Here is a 26,146-nt window from a genome sequence, read left to right on the forward strand (position 1 = left end):
TTTGCCAGTGGTTGTGGTGGGAGGACAGCTGGGCCCAGGGACCAGAGGCAAGAGGTGTTTGGGAAGTGGAGCCACCTCAGCAGAGAGCAACACAGAGCTTCAGTGGGGTTCAGAGCCTGAGGATGTTGTCACTGGTTTCAGCCCCAGTGGGATTTGTCCTGCAAATAAGGACATTCCTTCCAAATTCAAAAGAATGCCTGTGCGTGCTGGGATTCATTTCACATATTAGGGAGTCATCTCAGATAACTAGTGTGGTATGATTTTAAAAATGAAGTAGTTACTCAGATCTGTTTCCTTCCCAGTTGGTGAGCCTCAAGGACAGTTGGGGATTTTTCTCTTCTAGACTCTCTGGGTTTGTTGGTAGAAGAGTTAGAACTTGTGGAAGGAGAAGGAGAGAGTCTGTTGTGAGCTCAGGAAGCAACTTGGGTCCTGAATTCGAAAAAAAAAAAAAATGAGAGGAGCCAAGTCTGTGTTGGGTGGCATGAAGTTTGGGGTATGTTTTAAAGGAAACTAAAGAGTTTCAAGGTACAATTTTGGGATACAGTGATCTATAGTCAAACAAAGACTCCCTAATTTCAAAACAACAACAACAAAAAGGCAAAACAAATATGAGCTGGATCCTTCTCCATCTTTAGGCTGGTGGAAAAGTAATGGAAAAAAAAATAGAAGTTGCCTGTGTCGTGTAAAAGAGATGCGTGGTTGCTGGGTGCACTTTGAACACTGGAGTTCCTGTTGGTCCAGAGCAGGTTGCATGGTCAGGATTGATGTTTGGTAGGAATGAGGGTGGCAAAAGGTGACTTTCACAACAGCCATCATTGCTCTACATCCTTGGGGTGGGATAGAGAAGAGGATGAAGATGAGAGAGGTGAGGGTTCAAGGTCTTTGGCAGGGTCTGAAACAACACTTGTGATGACTTTTGGCACATTGGGCCAGGGAAATGTCTTATTTTAGGCCAGGGTAATGGAACAACAGAAAAAAATGAACAGTCCACTTTAAAAATGAGGGCCAGAGAAGGAGGCAAATTACTGTCTTGAGCTTCCCCTAGATTTCCTTCCCTTCCCAAACTCTTCCAATTTGCATTATGGCTCAGCTGGAGGTTCCTTGGGCTGAAGGGGACATCCGAATGTGTCTGTCTTCTGTTGAAGGATAGCATGGATACTGTGGGCCTTGTGATGGGGAAGGTTGACCTTGACCAGCTTTGGGTTTCTGTGGGGCTGGCTGACTGAAGGTCACCTGGTAGTACCTGGTGATATCTGGGAAGAGATCTCTCTAGGCTGGTCCATTCAGAGAACCAACTTACTCCTGTCTGTCATCTTTGTGGTACGTGGCATTTACTTTGCCATTCTTGGCATGGGACTGCTCAGGCTGTTACATGACCACAAAGTGGAAATCTGGAAAGAGAGTGTTCAGCTGACCTGGCAGGTTTCCACACATTGCATTGATTTTCAGTGTCCTGCCCTTTGATGGCAGGAAGGATCTGGTCAGAGTGCTTGCACCTTAGAACTGTTCCTCGAAGGCCCTGTGATGACCAGACATCCTCAGGACCTTTGTTCTGCCGGAGGAGCCTGCACAGGTATGTGAAGGCACCGATCTACTGCTGAGACTGGACAGCCCCCTTGACTGGAGGCACTGAGGCTGAGTATAGGAGGCACTGGTGTGCACACAAAGGTCCCCTCCACTTACCCAGTTGCCATTCTGTTTTTAATTTATTTGAAATAAGAAGAAGCAATGGTTGTCATAATGCAATACAGAGTGGGTAAACATACTAAGAATATGCAGCTGCCCTCAGCCTGAATTGTTGGATCTTTCCTGGAGGATGGTTAATTAATGACCTCAGAGACATTGTTCTGGAGTTTCTGAGGCCTCTGGGTGAAATATACTCTTTTCCAAGTGGGCATCAAAATCACCTGTGGGAGACTTTTGACCCATTCTGGGGCCTCTAAACCAGAGTCTGTTTTAATGCCTTTGGGTCTTAGGAGGGTTTTTTTTTTTTTTTTTTAAGTTTTCCAGGTGGTTTTAATTTTTAGCCAGCTTTGGGAACTGGCCCACCAGTTACGCTTCCAGGGAAGCTCTTCTCACTACCTCCTTGTGTCTTTATACTGCCTTCAAACTGTGAACCTGAACCCCAACCATAAGGGGCTTTTACTCCTCTTTAAGCCCCTTTCCAAGCTGCTTTATCCAAATTGCTTTCTCTTGACTCCATCTCAGTGGAGATCAGGGCTGGTGGCTCATCTCTTTCTTATACATGAAGAGAACTCCACTTGGGGATTTTTCTGTGTACATGAGTGTGTGTTGCTAGGGTTTGAACTCAGGGCCTTGTGAATGCTGTGCCGATGCTCTACCACCAAGCTACATCCCCAGCCACACACACAGGATTTTGATGGGTGGATATTCTGAGACATTTTCTCAGGAACATTCATTCTGGGGCTTGAATGCATAGTAACTTCTGGCCATGGAAATCCAGGTCCTGAGGTGGAGATAGGCAGGACCGATGACTGGTACAAGAAAAAAAATAATCTTTATTTACTGTCTTCTCAGAGATCTCATAAAAGGTTCAGGGTTTCTACCACCATGTTGCTTGGACCCTACAAATTCTTGGACAATAGTGGTTGTCCCAAGTAAATTATAAGTAAGCCTTGCCAGGGAGCAGGGCTGACTTGGTTGAATTCTTGATATGAACATACAAGACATGTTCTGAGTGTGTATCAGAGCTGTGTATCAAAGCCCAGTAGATGTTGGGTGATGTGGCATAAGGCAAGGGGCATAAGCCCCACAAGGTAATAAAAGATCTGGACAAGATCAAATTGGAGGGGCTGCTCACACCTCCTTGCTTTTGCCTATATCATCTCATGGTCTGGGATCCCCACCTTCCCTCTACCATCTCCTTCATACCTGGCCATCCCATCCAATTTTAGGATATCCTCTATGCTACGGCGTATCTCTTCATCTCTGCATTAGGTGCCTCTGCTCAGGGCTCCCATGACACACATGCATGCCCAGATCATTATATTCTCTGATTGTTTTGTAATTTGTTTGGAGTGTCTGGATGTGTCTTTAATTCAGGCAGAGCAATGTAGGGGTCTTCCTCACTTGTGAGTTTCCGTTACCTCACACGCTGTCTGGTAATTACAGGGTTCAGTAAATATTTGTTGAGTTAATGAATTAGTGAATTCTTTGACAGAGTGATATAATTAATTCCCACCAATTTGAAGTTGAGTAAGTGGCTCACTTATTACAGTGCCAGTACCTTATACCTGAGCTTACTTATAGTCTTATATTTAAGGTGCATATTAAGGGAGATTTTTCTAGCATAGTGTTCTAGATAGTTTGAGACATTAACTAAGCACTTTTGAAATAATGGCATTTATGGACAGTTCCCCCCAATTTGTATTTAAAGCAGTGAAATTATTGAAAAATGTCGTATTAAAAAATAAATTCTTAGGGAACCGGCTACAATTTACTCTTATATTCTTTGGTGACATGTAAAGGAATGCAAAACATTTTAGTAGGTATATCTGTTTTTAGTAGAGACTTATTAGTAGAAGCTTCAACTGTTTCCTTGACGTTAATACTTCTCTTACAGCTAAGTATTAATTTTGAGACACACAAGTATGTGCATAGATTTGTTTATTTTATTTATATATATATATATTTTTTTCTGGTAGCCTTAGAATCATGAGTAGATAAAAATATTTCAGCATTACCTAAACAATAATGCAAAATCAGTTATAAGTGTTGGCCACAGTTCCTCTGTATATGTTGAGAAGACAGTAAGGAGCAGCCAAGCCTGCCTGTGAAGAGCACCTGCTATTTAGCACCAGCTGATTGTTGACAGACACAAATATGGGTCATATTGACAGATCATCATCATCTTCTTCTTCCTCTTTCTCCTCCTTTCCCTCCTTCTCCTCTTCTTCCTTGCTCTCTTTGCTGGAAGTCTAGAGGGATTTTATGTGACATACTCTTTGAACATACCCTGCAGATGACATTTAACACCTCTGTAGGCTAGACGTTGATCCACTAGTTTATGATTCCTGTTGAAGATGATCTCTTAAGCTCCTTTTTTTGCCAAAGTTCCTATCATTCTTCAGGAGACTATTTCTGTGGATGCACTGAAGATTCTTGTTCTACTGTGGAAAGTCAGGGTGGGGAAGGGAGTTGGCCTGGAAGAGGAGGATGGGGACTTTGAACCTACATGGGGTTCCTGGCAATTGGTGTTTAGATGGGTCCCCTTGGGGTAAGGCCACAGTGTCTTTGTGATTCACACCAGGTATTCTATATATTTGTCGTTACAGGAGTTGGCATCCATTGGAAGAGTTTGTGAAACCCCTTTTCTGCCCAGAGCTCCAGGACCAATGCATCTTCCCACCACCTTAAGCCACTGGTGAATATGTGTGTGTGTGTGTGTGTGTGTGTGTGTGTGTGTGTGTTCCTTCTGCTGCAGTAAAGGAAAATATTTTTAGTCAACTGCAGAATGTGATTTGAAGAGAACTCTGCTAACCTTCCTCTTAGAGGAGAAAGGACACTAGTCTGGGTCTATATATTTCTGGATTTTACCATTTTTACTGTGGTGAATTACTTAGGTGAATTAGAGAAATGTATCCTGCCCTGTTTACATTGCAGGGTGGTTTGTTTTGAAGATTGAAAGAGATAATGAATTTGGAAATGCTTCCAAGGGAATGAAGTGCTGGGCAAGTATAAGGCCATACTATTTGGCTCTGAGATGTAGAGAAGGACAATTCTTTTTTTCCTTCCACACTTTATTAATTTTATTAACACACTTTTTCAAGCTGGAATCCCATTTTAGCCAACTCCCAGCCAGGGGCTTCTTCCCTTTGCTTTTATAATGTTCATAGACGTCTTCATCCACTAATCCTGTGAGAGAGGGGAAAGCCAGGCACCTCTTAGTTAACCAGTGCATTAAAATGGGAACATTATTCTCATAGATGTATATGCTGGTAATGTGAATTTTACACACCTGTTTTCTTAGATCTCCAGAGTGGTTCAAGAGATTCATGTTTTCTATCTTTTCCTTTTTTTGTTTCTACCACTGTAGCTGCTGTTGTCTTGAAAGATGAATTAACTATATTTACACAATGATCTTCATTTTTATTTGAGATCAGATCATTTCACAGTTAATAAATGTCCTTTGGAAGAAACTTAATTACTCATCACACCTGGTAAATATCTTATTTCCGAGGTAGTTGAAAGAGACAAAAATATGTCCTTAGCATTGTGTTCGGTGCTGACATGAGGATACTTGGGGGCGTGATAGCTGGTTGATGCTGAAGGTCCTGTGAGCAGTGACCCCTGCATCTTGACTCCAGCCCCTTTTTGGAAAGGGGAGTGGGCCAGTCGACGTTTAATCAGCTTCCACCATGTGGATTGGGTGCTGTTGTGATCCAGTGAGACAAATCCCAGTGGCACGGTCACCTGGGGAGCTTGCAGGGTCCTGCGGTTGGAATAGAAAGGTAAAGGCAGTTAGGACAGACAGGCCCAGAGTTAGGAGCCCAACTCAGCCACAGAGGCTAACTGTCCATACTGCTCTGTCTAGGTGTATAAGGTGAGCAAGGTGGACATTCTAGGTCCTACCTGAACCCCATCTGATAGGCAGGAAGAGCTCTGTAGTTGGAGTCCCAGGGAAGCAGATGGCTGCAGGTGGCAGGACCTCTCGTTCAGCAGACATGTGTCAGTGCCTACTCTGTGCCAAAGCACTGCTCTGAGCACTGGGGATTTGTTCATCGCATGAGGAACAGTGGGGCTGACAAACAAGAACGTGAGCTCCGTGAGGCCTGAGGAGTTTGCTCGTCTCAGTCACTGCTGTATCTCCAGCTCTTTAAGTTGTACCTGATGGGTACTCACTACGGTTTATGAATGAAGTAAACAAATAACTAAATAGAAAATGTATTTTCAGGTAGTAATAAATACTAAGAAAAAATAAAACAAGGTGAGGGACTGAAGGGATTCTTTTTGAAAGAATAGTCCAAAAAGGCTTCTGTGTGTGTGTGTGTGTGTGTGTGTGTGTGTACAGGCATGAGAGAGAGAAAGGGCGTGATTGACTGAGCCATCTTGTGCAGAGACCAGCAGGGGTAAAGGAATCTGGGGACAGTGTTTAGACAAAGGAAACAGCAAGAGAAAAGAAAGCACTTTAAGGTAGGATGCATTTGTCATGCTAGAGGAACAGGAAGGCAGCCAGTTTGGCTGGACTTGGGCTAGAGGTGGTTATAGGGAGGAATAAAGAGATGAAATCACTTGTAAATGGGGCCCATATTGCACAGGCCATGATAAGGAGTGAGGATTTTACCCAGAGAGTGATTGGATTCCATTGGAGAAGTTTAAGTGCAAGAGCCTGTATGGTCTTTTGTGTTTCAAAATCATTCCTCTGGATTCTGAGCAGAGAATAGACTTTGAGGACAAAAGGAGAATCAGTGTAACCTCTAGGAGACCCTTGCAGTGGTCCAGGCAGGGGATAAGGGTGTAGTGATGACAGAATGATGTGAAGTGGTCAGGCTCAGGGTATATCTTGAAGACAAGAGCCTCCTCAGTGGGATATGAGCAAAAAGAAGGGTCAAGGATGAGCACAGCATTTGACTGGGTAGATGATGTTGCCATTTGCTGAGATGGGGAACAAAGAGGGACTCAAGAGTTCTATTTAAGCCATATTTATTATTTTTAACTTATTATTTTGTACTGGGGTTTGAACTGGTGTCATTTAGCCGCATCCCCAGCCCTTTTTATTTTTTATTTTGAGACGAAGTCTTTCTGAGTTGCCTAGGGTCCCACTAAATTACTGAAGCTGGCTTTGAACTTGTAATCCTCCTGCCTCAGCCTCTCAAGTCACTGGGATTACAGGCGTGCACCACCACACCCAGTGAGCCTTGTTAATGTTAAGAAGTCCATTTTGTGTTCTTATAGAGATGTAGAGTTGGCTGGGCCTGGAAAATGTTCCTTTGAGAGTCGTCAGCATATAGATGGTAATGAAAACTATGAGTTTGGGTGAGATCATTTAGGGAGAGAAAGGAGATGTGTAGGTTTTTGACAAAGAAGGAAGGCAAAGGGTGGATTTTCAGCTAAAATCCCTATAAAGAAATAAATGAAGTCCCATACTAATTAATAAATATGATAGGATTCCATTTTATGCAAATATGAATTATACAAATGAGATAATGTGATGTAAATGCAGTAATTAAAACCTCACCTTACATAAAAATTTGAAATACTGTGACAGCCTCCAAATCAAGAAAACTGGTTTTACAATTTCATAGTTCTGAATCTGGTCACATGACTGAATTATAAACTGCATTTGTGCAGTTGGCACATGGCTGTGCCTTTGGCTGGCAAGCAGAAAGACTAGCATCCTTTGCCAATAACCTGTAAACGGCATTGTTCTTTATATGGGCTGGAACTTCAACAAGCTGTTTTGATGACTAAGTTTAATTCATTGTTCAGACATTTAGATTTTTTAAAATCCTATAATTATATCATCTAAAAGTTCATTAACTGAAGGTTTACTCAAATGAAAAACGTGTGCACCAAAGGTTAGATGTGATAAACTTCTGTGGAGGCCAAACCGGTTATCATGCTTTGCAGGACTACAATTTAGAAGATCTTTAAAATATCTTCAAAATATCAAGGATCAATGTTGTAGGATAAAAAGCAGCCAACATGTGCCATGATGGTTGTAGTAGATGTAAGGTTTCAGGTACCTCCCATAACCCCAACCACCTCTGTCTGATATTTATACACATTTTCATCTATTTCTGAGATTCTGGCTTTGGTTTCAGCTGCTCCATGTTGGTTTTGCTCATTTCTAGACAAGCCCTCCCTCTGAGCTTCCTCCCTGTTCTCTTTGGGCTCCTCAGTTTCCCCATTTCAAGCTTTCTGGTGAGTTTCTTTATCCTTGCTTCCCAGCCCCCATAGACATTCCTACCATCACCCGCACCAAAGCCTGCCTGCCTACCTCCTGCTCCCCTGCCTCTGGGTGCCCTTCAGTTTAGCTTCCCACTCCCAGGGCATCTTCAAGAGTTCCTTCTTGGTAAGTATTTGGCTCCACCCACCCCACCTGGTTGGTCTACTCAGGCCTTTTGTGGAAATGATGACAACAGAAGGGGAAAACAGTACAGGCTTTAAGGGCAGGGTGATAAGTAGCATTTGTGGGCTGTTTTAAATCCCTTGTACAATGGGCAGTCCCTAACTTGCTTTTACATGTGTTTTAAGACCCCTGGATTTCAGTGAAAATACTCTGAATGGAACTTCTGGAGCATCTAATTTCAGGAACATGAGCATCCATTTTGTAGGGTTCTCTGTAACCAGTGGTTTATGGCACATGAAGGTTTCAGGGGAACGGTATTCTTGATGAGTGGCATCAACTCTGGTTTACATTTGTCTTTTTTTCTCCTAGAGTAGAACCTAAATTCAATTTTTAAAAATGAAGCTTACTAGGGGGAATATTTCTGTTCCCTGCTTCTTTCCTCAGTAATTTCAGGAATAAAAGGATAGGATCTTTCCGTGCTTTTGAATGGGGCATTTAAAAAATGGTGGTTTCCTCTATAAGTTAAAACAAATAGGCAGACAAAACAAAGGCCAGGGCTTTGGTCCAGCACTAAAGGAGATACCCAAGATGAGCAGCCAGTCGGGAGGGGAGTGGTATAAGAAGGAGACTGACCTCTCACTGTGTACCTCTTTGGACTTTAGAATTTTTTGCATTGCTTACATATCATCTTATAAAAAGGATAAGAATAGTATCCCTTTTACTCTTAATTGACAATTTAGAAACAAATATAAGTTCCTTTACCCCTTGGTCTGTTTCTGCTCTTGTTTGATGTGTCTTTTGATTAAGGCCATGGCCTGTTCACAATGTCCCCTTGTCTTTATTGGATCTGCAGTTTCATGTTCTTTAGCATTTTAGGACTAGGGTTCTTTAAGTTGAATTTCAAAATTTTTTTATGTATGGGAATATGTCCATTAGACCAAATTCTTTCTTTCTTTTTTCCCTCGTATTTCTAAAAGGATTTAAGGCTGTTTCTGGTCAATATTTTCTTTAGCTGCTCTAGGAAAATAAGAATTTTAAATGAGGTTTAGTTGCCATGAGCTGACCTACAAATTAAGCTATTTCAACTGAGCATCTTGCTGTGGCCTATTAGAGCAAAGTCTTATGACATTGTGGAATAGAATATGAGATTTGGTATCCATCGTGGTTGATAGTTTCTGACCCCAGAGTTCAGGCAAATTCAAAAGCAGCCCAGGCTCATTTTCCTTGTCTTTCCTTGTGCTCAAAATGGAGTTAGCACAAGTTGTCACTTATCTGAAAGTGAACAGTACAATTCACTGTTTAGAAACCATGATGCTGAGCACCACCCTGCTGTTGAGAGTGGGTGCTGTTTGGGGGTAGCTTCTGCAGTGGTCATTGTCTTGAAATGTCTTTCTGGACTTATGTTATAAACCAGAGGTTTATAAGGTGTTGTTGTGAACTACAGAGAGGTGAAATCCATCTTGTGCAACAGTGACATTCCTAGGTGGTGATATTTCTACGAAATGTTCACAAGTGATTTTGCACTGTTTTATCAAGCAGGAAGTTGGGTCACATTTGCTGGTCATGTGTAAAAACGAGATGTTTTCTCCTTTTCCATCTAGTGGCTATTGTGAATAAACAGAGTGCAATATATTTTTTGTCCCTACATGTTTGGGGAAGTAAACATTATATGGTGCTTGGAGTTGTCACTGAAACAAGGAGATTGACGTCATCTCCAATGATTACCGCATGTCATAGGACAAAATCATCCTGATTGTTCTACAGACCCATCCTGCAGTCTCCTTATCAACAGAGATGACTCAGTGTTTTCTCCACTCAGAGAGAATGTCTCTGGTCTGCTGATTACAACATGATTAAATAAAAACTGGTTTCTTCAGAGGCATGCTTGAAAAAAAAAGACAACGATTATTTCTGCATGTTGACTTAGCATATTTGGAACTTCCTGATTGTAATCAGCTAGTTTAGTTCTTAAATGGGGGGAGGGGTCAGGAACCCCTTTAAGGTATATGTGCACATACAAGATTTGCATATGTAACCCTTTTGCATTTTTAGGAGGTGACACTCCCTTACTCAGCTATCATGCTTAGTCACACATACCATTCTAAATGTAGCTCTTCTGGAGAGCTCTCTGTGGCAGGCACCCACTCTAAGATGACTCTTCTGATTACACAGAGAAAGATTAGAGCATATAACTATGCTTAAGGAATTCTGACTTCCATGAATTTATAGCTTCCAGAATTGTCCCAATATGGACTCAGAAGCTGGAAATATGATTTTATATAAGTTGGTGATTGCTTTCATTTAAAAAGGAATCAGAGGCACCTTTACCATTTTTGTTTTCTAACAGTTTTTGATTTCATTTTTTTTCCTCAGGTTCCTTTATTCCCTCTTCAACCCCCTTCTCTGGTTAAAAGAAAAGCTGGTTTTGTGTGTGTGTGTGTGTGTGTGTGTGTGTGTGTGTGTGTAGAAACATACAGATTGAGAGACTAGTGTTTATTTTCTAACAGAGTTCATGTCTCTAGATGTTGTATTTGTTCCCTGAGTTTGTCATATATACAACATGTGGTCTTCCATGCCAGTTGCAAACTGACTGCCCAAAGACACTAGTATTCATAAGTTTTTGAAGTAGGTGCCAGAATTGTAAAAGTCAGGAAATTTCACATAATTTTATTTCTAGCTACTCTTGAAAAACTAGAATCTCTGGCATTATTTGGGCCATATTCCCATGTGGTTGGCAGCAGTGGACCAGTATGCATGTCCCAGTTCACTACAGTGCCACCCACTTGCTACCTATTTGGACCTAACCCCTGACTTACTACTTCTGTTTAAAATCTTATCTTGAAAAATGAAGGGGTTTGAGGTTCAACAAAACATTTGGTGTCCTCTACTTAAAAATAGTGAAACTAAATTTAAAATATTAGGGAGCAAAATAGTAGGGGCAGTAGGGTGAAACAAATATGTTTGTTCCTTAAAGATATTTGTGCATTTCTATCCCAGGGGAAGAAAAGAAAGCAATAGTTATTTTTTTGTAGTTGTTTCTAGTATTCTTTACAAATATCAAGTCATATTAGTTTTGAAACATATAATATACTTTGTATAATGTGATTTACTCATAAAATTACCATGTTGGAAGCATTTGTACAAATTTGCTAATTCTATTTGCTCTTTTTAATATCAGTTTTTCCCTTTCCAATAGAAATGAACTATTGAACTTGAAAAAGTTGAACATTGTTTATCCCACTCCCCCACTTTTTATAATTAGTAGGCAAAAATATAAAACCAGAGAACAGAAGTTACCCACTTTTAAAAATATATTTTTATTTTAATTGGTACATTATAATTGTACACATTTATGGGGTGCAGTGTGACCTTTTAATGGATGTATACATAATCTAATGATTAGTAAAATAATAATCTAATAGTCATCAGTCCAGGTAGTTGGCATATTTACCCCTTCAGATATTTATCTTTTGTTTGGGGAACATTGAAATCTTTTCTACCAGGTATTTTGAAATAATCAGCTAATTGTTATCAACCATAGTTATATAGTTATCCTACTGTGCTCTTGACCATCCAACTGTACCTTGTACCCATTGCTGCTACCAATGTTTTAATGAGACAAAGAGTTGTCTGTTTTTTGGGGGACCTATGTCTTCCAAAGTGTCCAGTAGATTATAGAAAAGAAACTTAACAAGTAAAAGCCAACAACTCAACCTGAAACTCGAATAACCATGGAAACTTAATCCAAATCATTCCTATTTTATGAGTTGTCATGAGACGCATTTCTATTTCTTCTGATACTGCACTTTCTCTCCCAGAATCATTTTTTAAAAAATTCTGATTTGTTATACATGATGGAAGAATGCAATTCATTTCATATTACACATATAGAGCATAATTTTTCAAGACACTGATTGTATACAAAGTGTTTTCACACCATTCATGTCTTATACATGTACTTAGAGAAATGATGTCTAAATCATTCCACCTTCATTTCTACCCCCCTGCCCCCTCCCTTCCCCTCCCTCCCCTTTGCCCTATCTAAAGTTTCTCCATTCCTCCCATGCTACCACCCCAATCGCCATTATGCATCTGCATCCTCATATCAAAGAAAACATTCAGCCTTTGGTTTTTCGGGGATTGGCTTGCTTCACTTAGCGTTGTATTCTCCAACTTTATCCATTTACCTGCAAATGCCATGATTTTATTCTCTTTTAATGCTGAGTAATGTTCCGTTGTGTGTATATACCAAAGTTTCCCTATCCATTCATCTACTAAAGGGCATGTAGGTTGGTTCCATAATTTAGCTATTATGAATTGTGCTGCTATAAACATTGGCTGTGTCCCTGTAGTATGCTGATTTTAGGTCCTTTGGGTATGAACTGAGGAGTGGAATATCTGGGTCAAATGGTAGTTCCATTCCCAGTTTTCCAAGGAATCTCCATACTGCTTTCCAGATTGGCTGCACCAATTTGCAGTCCCACCAGCAATGTATGAGTGTGCCTTTTCCCCCACATCCTTGCCAACACTTATTGTTGTTTATATTCTTAGTAGCTGCCATTCTTACCGGAGTGAGCTAAAATCTTAGAGTAGTTTTGATTTGCATTTCTCTAATTGCTAGAGGTATTGAACATTTTTTCATATGTTTGTTGATGGATTATATATCCTCTTCCGAGAAGTGTCTGTTCAGTTCCTTGGCCCATTTATTGATTGGGTTATTTGTGTTTTTTTTTTTTTTTTTTTTGGTGTTAAGGTTTTTTAGTGCTTTATATATCCTAGAGATTCGTGCTCTGTCTGATGTGCTTGTGGTAAAGATTTGCTCCCATTCTGTAGGCTCTCTATTCACCTCACAGATTGTTTCTTTTGCTGAGAAGAAGCTTTTTGGTTTGAATCCATCCCATTTATTGATTAAGAAAGTTGGGGCCTAATCTGACATGATGGAGATTTGGGCCTATTTTTTCTTCCATTAGGTGCAAGGTCTCTGGTTTAATTCCTAGGTCCTTGATCCACTTTGAGTTGAATTTTGTACATGATGAGAGATAAAGAGGTTTCATTTCATTTCATTACATGTGGATTTTCAGTTTTCTCAGCACCATTTGTTAAAGAGGCTATCTTTTTTCCAATGTACGTTTTTGGCACCTTTGTCTAATATAAGACAACTGAAGTTATGTGGGTTAGACTCTGTATCCTTCACTCTGTACCATTGGTCTTCAGGTCTATTTTGGTGGCAATACCATGCTATTTTTAGTTACTGTTGCTTTGAATTATAGTTTTAGGTCTGGATTAGTAATACCACCAACTTCATTCTTCTTGCTAAGGACTGCTTTGGCTGTTTTGGGTCTCTTATTTTTCTAGATGAATTTCATGATTGCCTTTTCTATTTCTATAAGGAATGCCATTGGGGCAGAATCATTCTTATAAATCTCTGAAAATGAAATACTAGCCAGGATAGAGATAGCATATGTCTTTTCATTTTTAATTTTTTGGTGTGTCCTGGAGAGAGCATGAGAAGGCTGGAATTCTCACCTTGGTCACCCGCCAGGCCCTGACTTCCACCTACCCTAGAACAACCAACGCTCCCTGGGTTTTTGTTGTTTCTGATATTAAATGAGACTCTTCACAGTCTAGAATTCCATTGTTGATTCACATGCAGCCCCCACTCAGTGCCGGGAATGAGTTATGGGAAATTTGGCGCTCTGGCTATGCAACAGCTTCTGTGGGGTAGAGAAGCAGAGTCCCAATGAACACCATCATTTATTCCTCATGCTGACTTTAGTAAACACTGAGAAATACTGAATATAGTGGGTTATGTGCCAACCAGATCATGGCATAACGCTAAACTAGCTGTATTGGGAGAAAATTCTATGGTAAATGGTGCAAAGGTGAACTGGGCAGAAGGTTATATATCTTTGTGACACTCTGAATAGACCTTTACAGGGCTATATGCTGACCTACATTCACTGGGGCTTATGAGACTTCAGTCACCCTAATACTTGAATTTTTGCAATCCTGGGTGATACTTTTTCTTTATTACTTCATGGTTCGTTCAGAGCCAGGTGCATACTATCTCTTGGCCATGATAAGTCAAACCATTAATCAGGACAAAAAAAGAAAAATGGCAGAGAGGGTAACATAACATGATGTAGAACATGCTGAACAGAGGTTGGCAAATGGGGGCTACTGAGAGTGATTTACAGTGGGCCTATGTCAACAGTCATGGGCTGAGAGCTTATGATGACACTTAAAACGTGGAAGAATGTATTTATATGCATACATATAATATAGTATTTCACATGCTTGTAGTCAAGCTGTTGTGTATATATTTTATACCAAGTATATTGTGTTTGTTTTAGGAAATCGTTTCCAAAATAAATGCACTAAAATGACTCAGTACTGCTTGGTTGGCATTAAATGGGTTGTGTGTGTAGGAGCAAAGGAGGGGCCAAAGAGCAGGCTTGCAAATGCCTTGCCATTGTGTTTTAGAAGGGATCTGCATGCAGAATTGTAGACTGAATTCCTGGTTCACGTACCTGAAGGTACTGTGTATTTACATCTGTCTACATTGCCTCTTCAACATCTAATTCATTGATTCATTTACTTGTTGATTCAGCCAATATTTATGGAGTAGCTAGTAGTATTTGCATAATGCCTTTTGGCATGTGGAATACATCCAAATATCTTATCATCCCCCAAGGGTGCTGATCTTAGAGCCCAGCACATATGTGGGCAACAGCTCACATTGATGCATGACTATAATTTCTTTTTCTTAGTAAAGCCTTTCCTTTTATTTTCTTTTTTACTTGTGAACAGATAGCCGTGGCTTAGGGCCATTTAGGAAGGAACTTGGGACAGGTGGGCAGCAGGGTTGCTATGGGACTTATGCTGGACGGTCATTCTCATGAACAGCGGGGGTGGGAAGCATCTACTGAATAGGAGAGTGGGGTGGGTGGGATGTGGTTGTGGCTTTGGGGAAGATGGAAACTATTCGAAACAGCTGACAAGGGTTGGGCCCAGGAGCTGAACAAGAGCTGAAGGCGAGGTCTTCTGGGTGCCTGAGAGAAACCCTCCAGGTCAGCAAGTGCAGCCTGGCTGTGCAAGGCAACAGGTGGAGACAGATGAGACAAAAGGAGAGGGCTGGAGACAGGGGTGGGATGTTTGCTGGGTCTTGACATAAGCAGCCTTCATGTAGGAACCCTTTCTGACCCTGAGAGTGTGGCCATGTAGGGACTTGTTGAAGTGACCATCAGAAGTGAGGGGCCTCAGGGATGCTAGGCAGTGGCTCAGCATGGCTCAGAGGCCCTTTATCTCTTGGCATGCTGCCCACCATGCGTACCCTATTGGGCCATTTTTGAGTGTTTTCATACATGCTATTTCTTTCTCCCTTTCTTTGGCCTAATTGCCTCTTCCTTCAAATGCTGGCCCGGACATCTCTCTGGGAAGTTGTTTCCTATTGTTTGCTCTTGGACCCTTCACCGTGTCCACACACATCTCCTGTGCTGTAGAGGCTTGTTTATCAGTCTCTGGCATTTGTGGTCTAGAAGGTTCCTTGAGTGCACAAGTACTCCCTGGTACCTGGCAGAGCACCTGGCACACAGAAGGTTGAGCCAGTACTTGCTCAATGGAAGGATAACTGCTCTGCCGCAGTATTGCCAGCATAACAGAATGTCAGGATCTGAAAAGAATTACCAGATCAGCTAGTCTCACTCATTCATTTTATAGTTCACAGACTGCTGTGTCTAATCTGATGTCACAGTTTGTTCCAGGCAGAGAAAGGACTCAAATTCACCTCCTCTGACTCCCAATGCCATGTTCTTTCCACTACACCACAGTGGCCTCCAAGTGTCTTCTAAGTATGTGAGGTGGCAGCCCTCTGCCTTGGCTTAGTGCCCAGTGACAGCCTGATGTCACTGTTCTTAGTGTTATGCTATCAAATTTTTCTCACAGGGAGGAAAACCTTGTCCAGACGCTGCGAGGAGCTTTTCTCTGCGTGGTGCCAGGGTTCCAGCAGCCTTACCTCACTGTTTCCCCTTCCCTTTCCGGGTTTGTCCTAGTTTATCTTTGGATAGGGTGAGCATCAGCAACCGTTTCTAAGTAAATAGAGGAATTGTACATTCAGTGTTTGTGGTTTCAAATAGTCAGTGCCTTGCTTTAGCCTGTCCCTTTCTGGCACTGTCACTGCTACTCCTGTCTCCAAATTGCCTCAAATTAGCAAGTGTTAAAGACTAGTAGTGCACAATGGAAATTTCCTTCTCAGGGAAGGCAGAATTGTTAGAGCATTGAAAAGGGAAGCCCCCGTCTGAACCATTTTGTCAGTGGGGGAAAAAAAAAAATCTGAATCTGTTGGTTTCCACACCCTATCCTTAGAGAGGCATACTAGTTGGGGGTGTGTCGAAATGCTGGTTTGTATATTTTCCATCCCCGAAACTTATTTCTGAACTTTTGGGTAACACTTGCCTTTAGAATGTGTTGTTTAGAGTTAAAGTCTCAGCGTGACCGAGGGTGGGGTGTGGCTCTTCCCTTTACCGCCTGTCCACAGGTGACGCAGTTTTGTGCGGTTGGTTCCAGGTCACAGCGGATCATCTGAACCCTTTCCCCATCACCCTGGATCCTGAGTGCTCAGGGTCAGTCTGGGACTGAGCACTCGGGGTGGTGGTGACTGGTGTGAACTTTTGGGTTCTTCTGTTAACTGATCAAGTAGTCCATGGCTAAAACTGCCCATTGTGGAAAAAATACTCTGGAGAGCAGTGTTCAAGTGCTTTCCTGTGTTAAGGAGCTCCACAACACTGTTTCCCCTGAACAAATCTGTGTTCCTCTCACTTTTTTTTTTTTCTCCTCCCAAAGTAGGAAGGAACTACATGACGTACAATGTCCCCTTTAGCTCAGAAATCCTGCTGCTTGGAACAAGTCCAGTGTCTGGTTTTAGGGATTTCTGAAGCCACTTTGGATCTCCTTGGCTTCCAGCCCCAGGGGAGCCTCTGATCCTCCCTGGGCTGGTCTCTAGTTCCAGCATGGAGCTGGAAGTATATCAGCCAAGGATTTGAACTGTGTCAGGAAGTATTTTGATTTGTTGTATTCTCTGCTTGGCATCTACTTATTTCCTTCAGGGACACCCCCTTCCTTGGAAAAAAAAAAAAACTCCTAAGATGCTTGTCTGACTGATGAGCTAAGAAGGGCTCCAACCAGGTGTTTCCATGCCGCGGTCCTGGCTTGTCAGGCACAGGTCAGTGGGTGGGAAGGGTACTGCCAAGCTTAAAGTGCTCCTGAGGTCTTCTTCCCCTCCTGACAGCAGTGGGCCTTATGCTGTCCCATTATGACTGTGACAATCCTGACACAGAAGCAGCTTTGAGTGTTCAGGGTCTTGACATGTAGGCATTTCTTTGTTGTCAGCCATCACACTGCTGAGCTGTGACTTGAAGGGTGGCTTCTAGTGGCCTCAGGCCTCAGCCCCTCACTCTCCTCTAGAGGCATGTACGCCTGGGAACTGGTTAGGAATGGCAGAGTCAGGAGGGCTTTATGGAAGGCAGGGTCCCAGAGCTCTATTGGGATCCCATCCTGAAGATTTCTAAGGATCACTATAAGGACCCTAACACAGCCAGGACGGTACCACTATTTCCAGTAGCTTCTTCAGGAGGCTATTCAGGTTATTGGTTTATGCAAAGCCTGTGGTCAACCAAAGTACTACCCCCTCCCCTCCAGTTTTCCCCGATAGCCTGTAGGTTTTCTATGTATTCATCTTAGATTTCATATTGTTAAAATAATATTAGGCCTAAGAATATTTTTAAAAAATAATTTTTCTTATAATATTACTGTTTTAGAAAAAAAATCATCTTATTAGATTTTATGGCCTAGGAAGAATTTTTAAAATCCAGCTCTTGGCATCTAACAAAGTGGTGATCCCTCCCTCATTTTGTCTCCTCTAGGCACAAGTTGTTGACCAAAATGTACACACAGGGAGACGTCCATTGCGTGCAGCTAGATGGTGATGCTTTGGGGATGGTGGTTTAATGACCTGTGTATACGTGAGCCTAGTTGCCTGTATGCTTTCATCATATTCACAGGGATCTCAAGGCGACTCTGTTAATGTCTGGCTCAAGTGAAGGTACACTCATCTGAACTATTGGTTTAATAAATAAAACTTAAACAAGGGAACTGATTGAGTTGGTTCTTGTTTGTGGTGAACCTGTTATTTTGTGCCAATCACTGTTTTTTTTTTTTTTTTTTTAAGACATTCATCTATTTAATTCTTCAAGATTCTTTTTAGAATCCTGATGCCAAGCAAACTGGTGGATGCTTCTCTGGAGCCTTTTCTTTTGTTAATTAACTCCTCATCTTTCCCCACCATTCCTCTTCTCAGCAGGTTTTGGAGGATTACCGACAGCCACCCATCAGTGACAGTCACATGTTCCTTTAGCTGTTCATCCATGTGCTTCATTTGAGCCTGAAAACTCGACAGGACTCAAAGCTGCAGTGGCGTTCCTTCTAACTCTGCACCTGTCTTCTGTTTCAGTCCCCTTTTATCAGAGTTGCCCTTTCCAGAGAAATCATTCTCTTAGATGGAGGAGGTGGGAACAGTGAGTACTGGTTTCTCTTATAGTATCATCCCCCCCCCCAGGCCTGCTACCTGCTTTTCCTCTTGCTCTGATCATACCCTTAAGACAATAGCAACAGAATAAAACCCCAAAACCCTGTCCCCGCAAAGGGTTTTCATATTTCTCACATGTTTCAACGCATCCCAGATCTTAGCCTTTTGAACAGTCTTCTGGCCAATAAATGTTATTGTCCTTTGTTCATCTTTGACTCTGTTTTCCTTCTTGTGGCCCAGACATGCAAACAGAACATTCCAATGCTCGGAATGCTTTGCAGCCTTTTAAAGAACTTTCCAGGCTCTGACTTCCCCACCCTCATTGGACCACAGAGTTTTTCTTCAAGTCCAGATAACCTCTTGCCCTTCCAAGAACTGTGCTTTATGCCATCCGGTTCTGTCTACTTTTATGACTGGCTTTCTGGGTTGCCTGGCATAACCATGCAGGACCAAGGTACTGGTGCATGACTGGACTGAGCCTTGCTTATCACCCAGAGCTCCCCCCACCCCCACCATCCTTATTCCCCAGGAGACCATCTCTGCAGGACTCCCACCCAGGGCAGGGCTCAGCTGGAATCACCCGTATTTCTGCTAGGGTTGAATGTCTGGAGCATTGGGGCCCCTCCCTGAACTGAGGCACAAGGCCAAGGCCACCCAGCCCCTAGGTCAGAGACCAAAGGAAAGAACAGGTCAGGGATGGGCTGGCAGAGAGAACAGCCACCTGCTGGGAAATAGAACATTTGGGGAAGAGGGGTGTGTGGAATAGAAAGTCCTTGATGACTCTGAAGACCCTCAGGTCTGTAGTCTGTGGTTCTGCAGCTCTGTGTGGGGCTCTCTGAGAGTCACTCATTCTATTTTGGGATGACTAAATCCAAAGAGGAGCACTGCTCTGGTGCCTGTAAGTGCCTCCCATTTCCTCATTTGAGACTTGCCTTTCCTGTGGAGAAAAGCACCTCAATTCCATCATTACAGATTCAGGATCATTAAGACCCGGGCTGGATTGAAATTTATCTCTTTATTCTCTATGGAAAAGGATTTAAGGAGAAAAACAGTGAGGGATGTTTGATTTAAGGGAAGCTTTTTAAAGAACCCACTTTAGGAATGTACATTTGCATACAAACAATGAAAGTGCTAATTAAAATGATTCTCACATAGTCCTTTCAGCAGTGCAGAGACTGCTGCTTGGCAACACTTACATAGTGCAAGTGAGTGTACTTGGAAAATAATAAAATTTGGCTCCATACACCTAATCAACTAAGACAGATTGCATGCCTTTTATTTGCAAGGCACTGGCTGGAACCACTGTGGAGGGAGGTCAGAGCAGCAAACCTAATGCTTGCCCTTTGGGGGTAACTATCTAAGGGGCATCTGCTGGGACAGTCCAGGAAGAGCCAGGTTGAGTTGGTCACCTTAATTACCTCGGGAGTTGAAAGGTTGGTAGGAATGAACAGAGTACCAGAAATGTCCTGTTGGAATGTTAACCTTCTAAAGCAGTGCTCACATTGCTTTAGAAGGTTAGCATTCTGTCCAGTAGGGCTTATTCCCCTTCAGATTGAGTACTCTAATTCCCTTTGGAAGCTATAGCCCAGCACGTAAAGTATTTCTGTCATCATCACCCTTATTGGCATTAGCTATCGCTGGGCACCTGCTGTTTGAGCCTGGAACTGTGCCCTGGGGTTGATGCAAAACCCCTTCAGCTCCTGGGGGAACAACTGCCACCTTATCTACCCCCACCCCCGAAAAAAGTATTTTAGAACACAGAGCCTGGAGCACAGTAGATGCAGAGGTGCAGAGTAAATATTTGTAGACTGAAGTTTATGAACTTAGAGTTTTGAGTGCAGGTTGAGAGTTACGTAGACTCAGTTTCAAATCCTGACTGTCTGCTACTTACTGCCTGTGAGCCTCATTTCCCTCATTTATGAAATTGGAATTAAAATGAGTAGTCATAGCACAATATTAATATAATGATGATGATGAGAGGCTGCATAACATAATGCATGGTGGCCTATACTCTGGAGTTGAACTGCTGAGGTTCAGATGCCACCTACTAGTTCTATAAGCCTGGCAAGTTAGTGAACCTCTCTGGGCCTTAGTTTTCTTATCCGTGAAATAGGGATGATAATAGTACCTTTGTCAGAGGATGGCTAAAAGGATAAATTATAAAGCACTTCATACCTGGCATGAGGATGTTCTATCAGTGTTTGCTAAGACTTCAAAACTGAGAAAACATGTATTTTATTTTGGTTCTTTTTAGAATTCCTGAGAGGTTTGACACCAGGCAGGCATCACTCCCCAACTCCCCATCCCCTATTTGTTGTTGTTGTTTTTACATTTGAGGGTGGAAAATGACATTCTGATGGGTTAAAGTGGTTTGCTGAAGGGAATGTAGCTAGTGAATGTGGGAACTGGGACCAGAGCGCCGGTACTTGCTGTAAAAGTAGCTACAGGTGCATTTGTGGGCGTAGGTGGGCATGCATGAAAATATTCACCCTTTAATCCCATGCATCTGGAGGCAGGTTAGGAGTGTGTCCATCTCTTCTGGACTACCTCCCCTGCTGCCCTCGTTTACCTGTGCTGCCACCCCTGTCCTACCGCTGTTGACATTCTCTGCCAATTATGGCTTTGAGTTTGTGCCCTCAGTGGGGTCTCAGAGACTTCTTAAGATAGCCAGTCTAAATCTCTTCCAGATTCTGACAGTCTGCTCTCTGGCTGGACTTCCTTTAGAAACCAAAAGAGTCTATTGCACGTCGATACCTGATTTCAGAGTCCTTTAGAAGAACTGTTTCCTTTTGGGGAAGCCCAGGCTAAACAGGAAGCTTCCTTCTCCCCGACTTTTATATTTAGGGTTGAAACCCATCATTGCTTGTGAGAAACTGAATTAGGGAAATATAAAAATGGTTTTAGAATACTTGCCGATCTCTTATCATGTAGGCAGATATCTTTAGAGGATTTTGCGTTCACAAACATGTACTTTTTAAAAATACAGCAGTGTGAGGGGTTAAAATATAAATATTATCATATATGAGCAATGAAAGGTGCTTTGGTACTTAAGTCCTATTTTTGAGCTCTGGAATTCAATTCCTTCCTGTTGCCAGCTAAACCTGGGGCTGGTGTATTAGATGAAAATATATTCCTATCTTCAAACGTGGACAACAGGACATTCTGTCCTCCAAATTTCAGTGTTTGAATTGGGTGTTGCAGGAAACTTGGCACCCTCTATTTCTTTTCAGAATAATAAACAGACATGATGTGGCTTCATGTTTCATCTGATGGGGCTTAGATACTATTGCCTCATAACGGCTGATTCATAGACAAATGGGAACTAATTATAGTAGCTTAAAAATAATATCCCTGTTTAAATTTGGCAAGGCAAGATGCCGTGCATGTTTTGTAGGACATGAGAGCCTCTCTTTAGTAGCATGGAGGTGACATACCCATTTCTATTTTAGCCACATGGTGGTTGTGTTTCTTTATTACCTGCCGTCTTTATTTTTTAGATTTCTGGCATTTTCTCATACACACCCCATGCACAAATATTGATGCGCCTCTTCCTGAAATCTACACAGGGAAGTCTTTCCTGCTGTCTGTTCACTTCATTTAAAATAAACAACTGTCTTATTTGAAGAAAGTGGGTAGCATATTTTTTAAATTTTTGTAATTAATTTTTTTGATCCAAATGTTCAGAATCTCTATGATGAAAAATTGCAGGGAATTTTTTTAACTTCTTTCTGTGGGAAGAATAGAGGATTTTTTTTCATAGAGAGATTCTTCCTGATCATTTTTATTCTACCTACCCATTCCACTGTGAATTAGATTAGAAAACATTTTAAATTTGTTTTTAAATTTGCTTCAAGTAGATTGATGATACATTATCATGAGCAAAATTTAAAAATTAGGAAAACATTTGCAGTGAAAAGTAAATCTTCCATATCTGGATCTGATTTCAGAAACAATCCTGGGTACTATTTTCTTGTATACTATCCTGGAGACTTCTCCTAGCATTTAGGAATATGTGTTTATCTTCTGCACACAAATGATGTCATACTATCCACAGTATTTTGAACTTTGCTTTTTTTGATTATTTGTAATCCTGGAGATCATTCCACATTACATATTGAGCTTCTACATTCTCTCTTACAGCTAGCTAGTTTTCCATTGAGTATATGTGTCATAACATGTAATTGCCTATTAATGGCCTTTAGGCTGTTTTTATCTTTTGCCCATAAAATTATGGTAAGAAATGAATAATCTTGTGCATCTGCTTCAGGAATGATAATGTATCTCATAGCAGAACTCTAGAGCCCAGGGTCCTGGATTTAAATCCTGGTTTCTCCTTTTACTGTTTAATTATATGGTCTTGGCTAGTTATTTAATTTCTCTGTGCCTCAGTTTCCTCATTTGTAAGGTTATATTTATTATGTATGTTATGATTAAAAAAACTATTTTAGTTGGGTACAGGGGCACATACCCATAATCTGAGTTATTTGGCAGCTGAGGCAGGAAGATTATAAGTTCAAAGCCAGCCTTAGCAACTTAGTGAGACCTTTGGCAATTTAGTGAGATTTTTATTTATTTTTTTAAATAAAAAAATAAAATGGACTGGGAATGGAAATCAATGGTAAATCGACTCTGGGTTCAATCTCTAATACCAAAAAACACCAAGATAAAATGACTGGTCTATGTAAAACATGCAGTGCTGGACCAGTTGACAGGTTTGTACTTACCAGTGTAACTGTTTGATATGATGTGAAAACATGCATCCTAACATGAAATTAACTCTACATGTTTTTGAACCACTGTCAGTGGCTTTTAGAAGCCATAACACAGTTTTTGAGTGTGTGGGTTTTATCTATCTCCTTGTTTTACTCAGATCCCATGTTATCTGCCTGGCTTCCATTTCCCAGCATGGAGGAGAAAAGAGGAGAAAAGAGAAGATGGTGTTTTAGGTCATTATTCTCAAGGGTTCAAACTCCTTTTAGTGCATAAAATGTATTGTTAATGGTGGTCATTTTTGACAAATTATCCAATTTTTCCTCATACATAATAATTTAGAACTTTGCAATATTTAAATGTTTACATGTACGCAACTATACAGCTCATGTGTATGATTCCTTATTTATTGAATGATGTCACTAGGCCTTCAGGTATAAATTGAACCTTAGCTTGGAAAGTATACATACTCTGATTTAGTCAATCAGAAGTTCATGTCCACTCTTCTGACTCATGCCCTGTGATTTACCATTTGCTTTCTCTTCTTTAACTGTGAGGGCAGTTTACATCTCAATTGTTGTCGCTCGGGTCCCACTTTATTTGAGTTAACTGAATGTTTAATGGTTGCCTGCAAGTGAGGGAAGTCGAGGGAGGTTTACCATCTCCTACTCCTCTGAAGTCTTCACTATATTTCTTTGAAAGCAGTCGCTAGTAACAACATTACAAAATTGGAATTGGGGGCATGATTTGTGGTAGCCCCTGAATAACCACAGAGAACTTCCATTCTATTCTGTCATCCTCAGAAGGCCCTCTGAGGTGAGTCCATCTGAAGTATATGGAGAACCAAAGTCCCAGAAACTTAAGTGACTTGCCTCAGGTCAAACAGCTAGCCAACACCAACACAGGGGATTTTGGCTTGAGTTAGTCTGAATCCCAAAAGTGGTGATCTTTGGTGACCGAAGACTTGGTAATTCCTTTCAGGAATTTTGCCACAGCCCACTCATGAAATCCTTTTCCCACATAAACTCTTGGTGGTGGTTGTTATGAAGGAGTAGGGTGGGGGCACTGAGAGAACATCTAGAAATGACTTCATTTCATCAAAGTTCCATAAAATGGCGCTTAACAGGAGACCGTTGACTCTTTTTACCCCCCTCTTCCCAAGAAAATCATGGGCCAGTTGGCTTGCAGTGGCCAGCTAGCCTGGTTCTTTAGTTCATGTTAGAGATGGTCTCTGGGTCACCAGGCCAAGGAAATCAGCAGGAAAAGGAAAACTACAGGTAGAAAGGGAGCAGAAGACCTTTGCCAGCTCTAAATCATTTATTTGGGGAGTAGCTATTCTATTTAGCACTAAGGATTTTGCAATGGATTTTTGAAATAGCCAGCACACCCATATACAAATATGAGAACCAGAGAGTTCTCCAAAGTGCAGCCGGGTCCCTTCTAACTCCAAAGGCTGGGATTCTGTAAACAGAAACCTGGATAATAGGAGCCATTGTTTCCACTTGGAAAGCTCTTCCCATTCCTCATTTTCTACCTCAGGCCTCCCTATCCTTTAAGTTCTAGCTGAGTTCCCACTGGTCAGCTCTGTGCTTCATTGGACTCTGGACCATTTGACTGGTGTTAGATACAGTGTTGTATGTAGAACTGTTGTTGATTGAGCCTGTTGTCATTTCGGCAGTTTCACAGTTGTGCCTTGGCTTCCCCACCAGGTCTTCACTTCTTAGGGCAAAGTGTGATCCATCCTCTGTCCTGCTGAAGATGGGTCTAGTTCAGTGCTTCTCGGAGTGTGCTTCCTGACTGTGGCACTTCCTGAACTACTAGAAATGCACATCAAACTCATTGAATTAGAAAGACTTGGGGTGGGCTCAGCTTTAGGCTTTTTAACTAGTGCTGCAGGTGATTCTACTGTGTGCTGAAGTTTGAGAACTTCTGACAAGAGAAGGGGTCTGGGGGTCCCCAGCAACCTGGGGGTTCAAACCAGATTCAAAATTTATAATCGGACTGACCTTGGGAAAGTGAGTTTTTCCTTCTTTCTCTCTCTTTCCAAGGGTATTTTTGTAGAAATCTTTTCTGCAGGTTCTTCGTGGATACCCTGTGGGTATGGATGAGTGAGAACTTCTATGGCCAAATAAGTCCAGGAAATGCTGCGTTAGTAATTTAAACAGGATTGTGTGTGCCTGAGACAAGGCCTCTCTACATTGCCCAGGCTGGCCTTGAACTCTTGAGCTCAGGTGATCCTGTTAGCCTCCCCAGCAGTTGGGACTACAGGCATGCACCAGTGAGCCCAGTGTAAACAGAATTCTTTATGGCAAGACTTTTCAGATACCTAAGCATGTTATTGAGGGTCTTTGAATTTCTGTGGAAGTTGCAAACTTGCTAGACTCTGGAATACATTTTCTGCCTCCCACCTGCAGATTTTTCTGGGAATAGGGTTTTGTGGAACATACTTGGGAAATGCTGGCCCAGCTAATCTAAGGGCATCTAAGAGAGCTTTGAGCTTGGAGATTTTATGACCTTGTAAATCAGTGAGAAATTCAGAAACTTTAAGTACAAGTCAAGTTATAAGTAAGCCAAACTTATTGAGACACTATGGAAGTAACCAAACATTGAAGAGTAAAGAGTTATATTCTTTAAAAAACAGAAAAAAATAAAAATTTGGGGGGAGGAGTAGAAAATGGTACATTAGGGGTAAAGTAGGAAAGAAGGAAAATGTCACTTACTGAGCATTTTGGATGCCTGACAGGAAACATATGGCACATTCAAGTCAGGTAATTTAAGGAGGTTTTAATAAAGGAACTATTTTTAGGGGGTGTGGGTGGGGC

At 41.7% G+C, this 26,146-nt stretch overlaps 1 protein-coding gene across 50 annotated transcripts in view; it reads left to right on the forward strand.

Moving 5' to 3' along the window:
- Positions 1-26,146, forward strand: part of Sorbs1 (sorbin and SH3 domain containing 1) — a 231,072-nt gene that overhangs the window by 59,925 nt on the left and 145,001 nt on the right. For all 50 annotated transcript variants that reach the window (XM_078035284.1, XM_078035215.1, XM_078035343.1 and 47 more), the window contains exon 2: positions 4,296-4,384. The gene's annotated coding sequence lies outside the window, so the exon portion shown is untranslated. The remainder of the gene's footprint in view (positions 1-4,295; positions 4,385-26,146) is intronic.

This window comes from Ictidomys tridecemlineatus, chromosome 1, assembly GCF_052094955.1.
Source record: "Ictidomys tridecemlineatus isolate mIctTri1 chromosome 1, mIctTri1.hap1, whole genome shotgun sequence".
Classification (NCBI taxonomy): Eukaryota; Metazoa; Chordata; class Mammalia; order Rodentia; family Sciuridae; genus Ictidomys; species Ictidomys tridecemlineatus.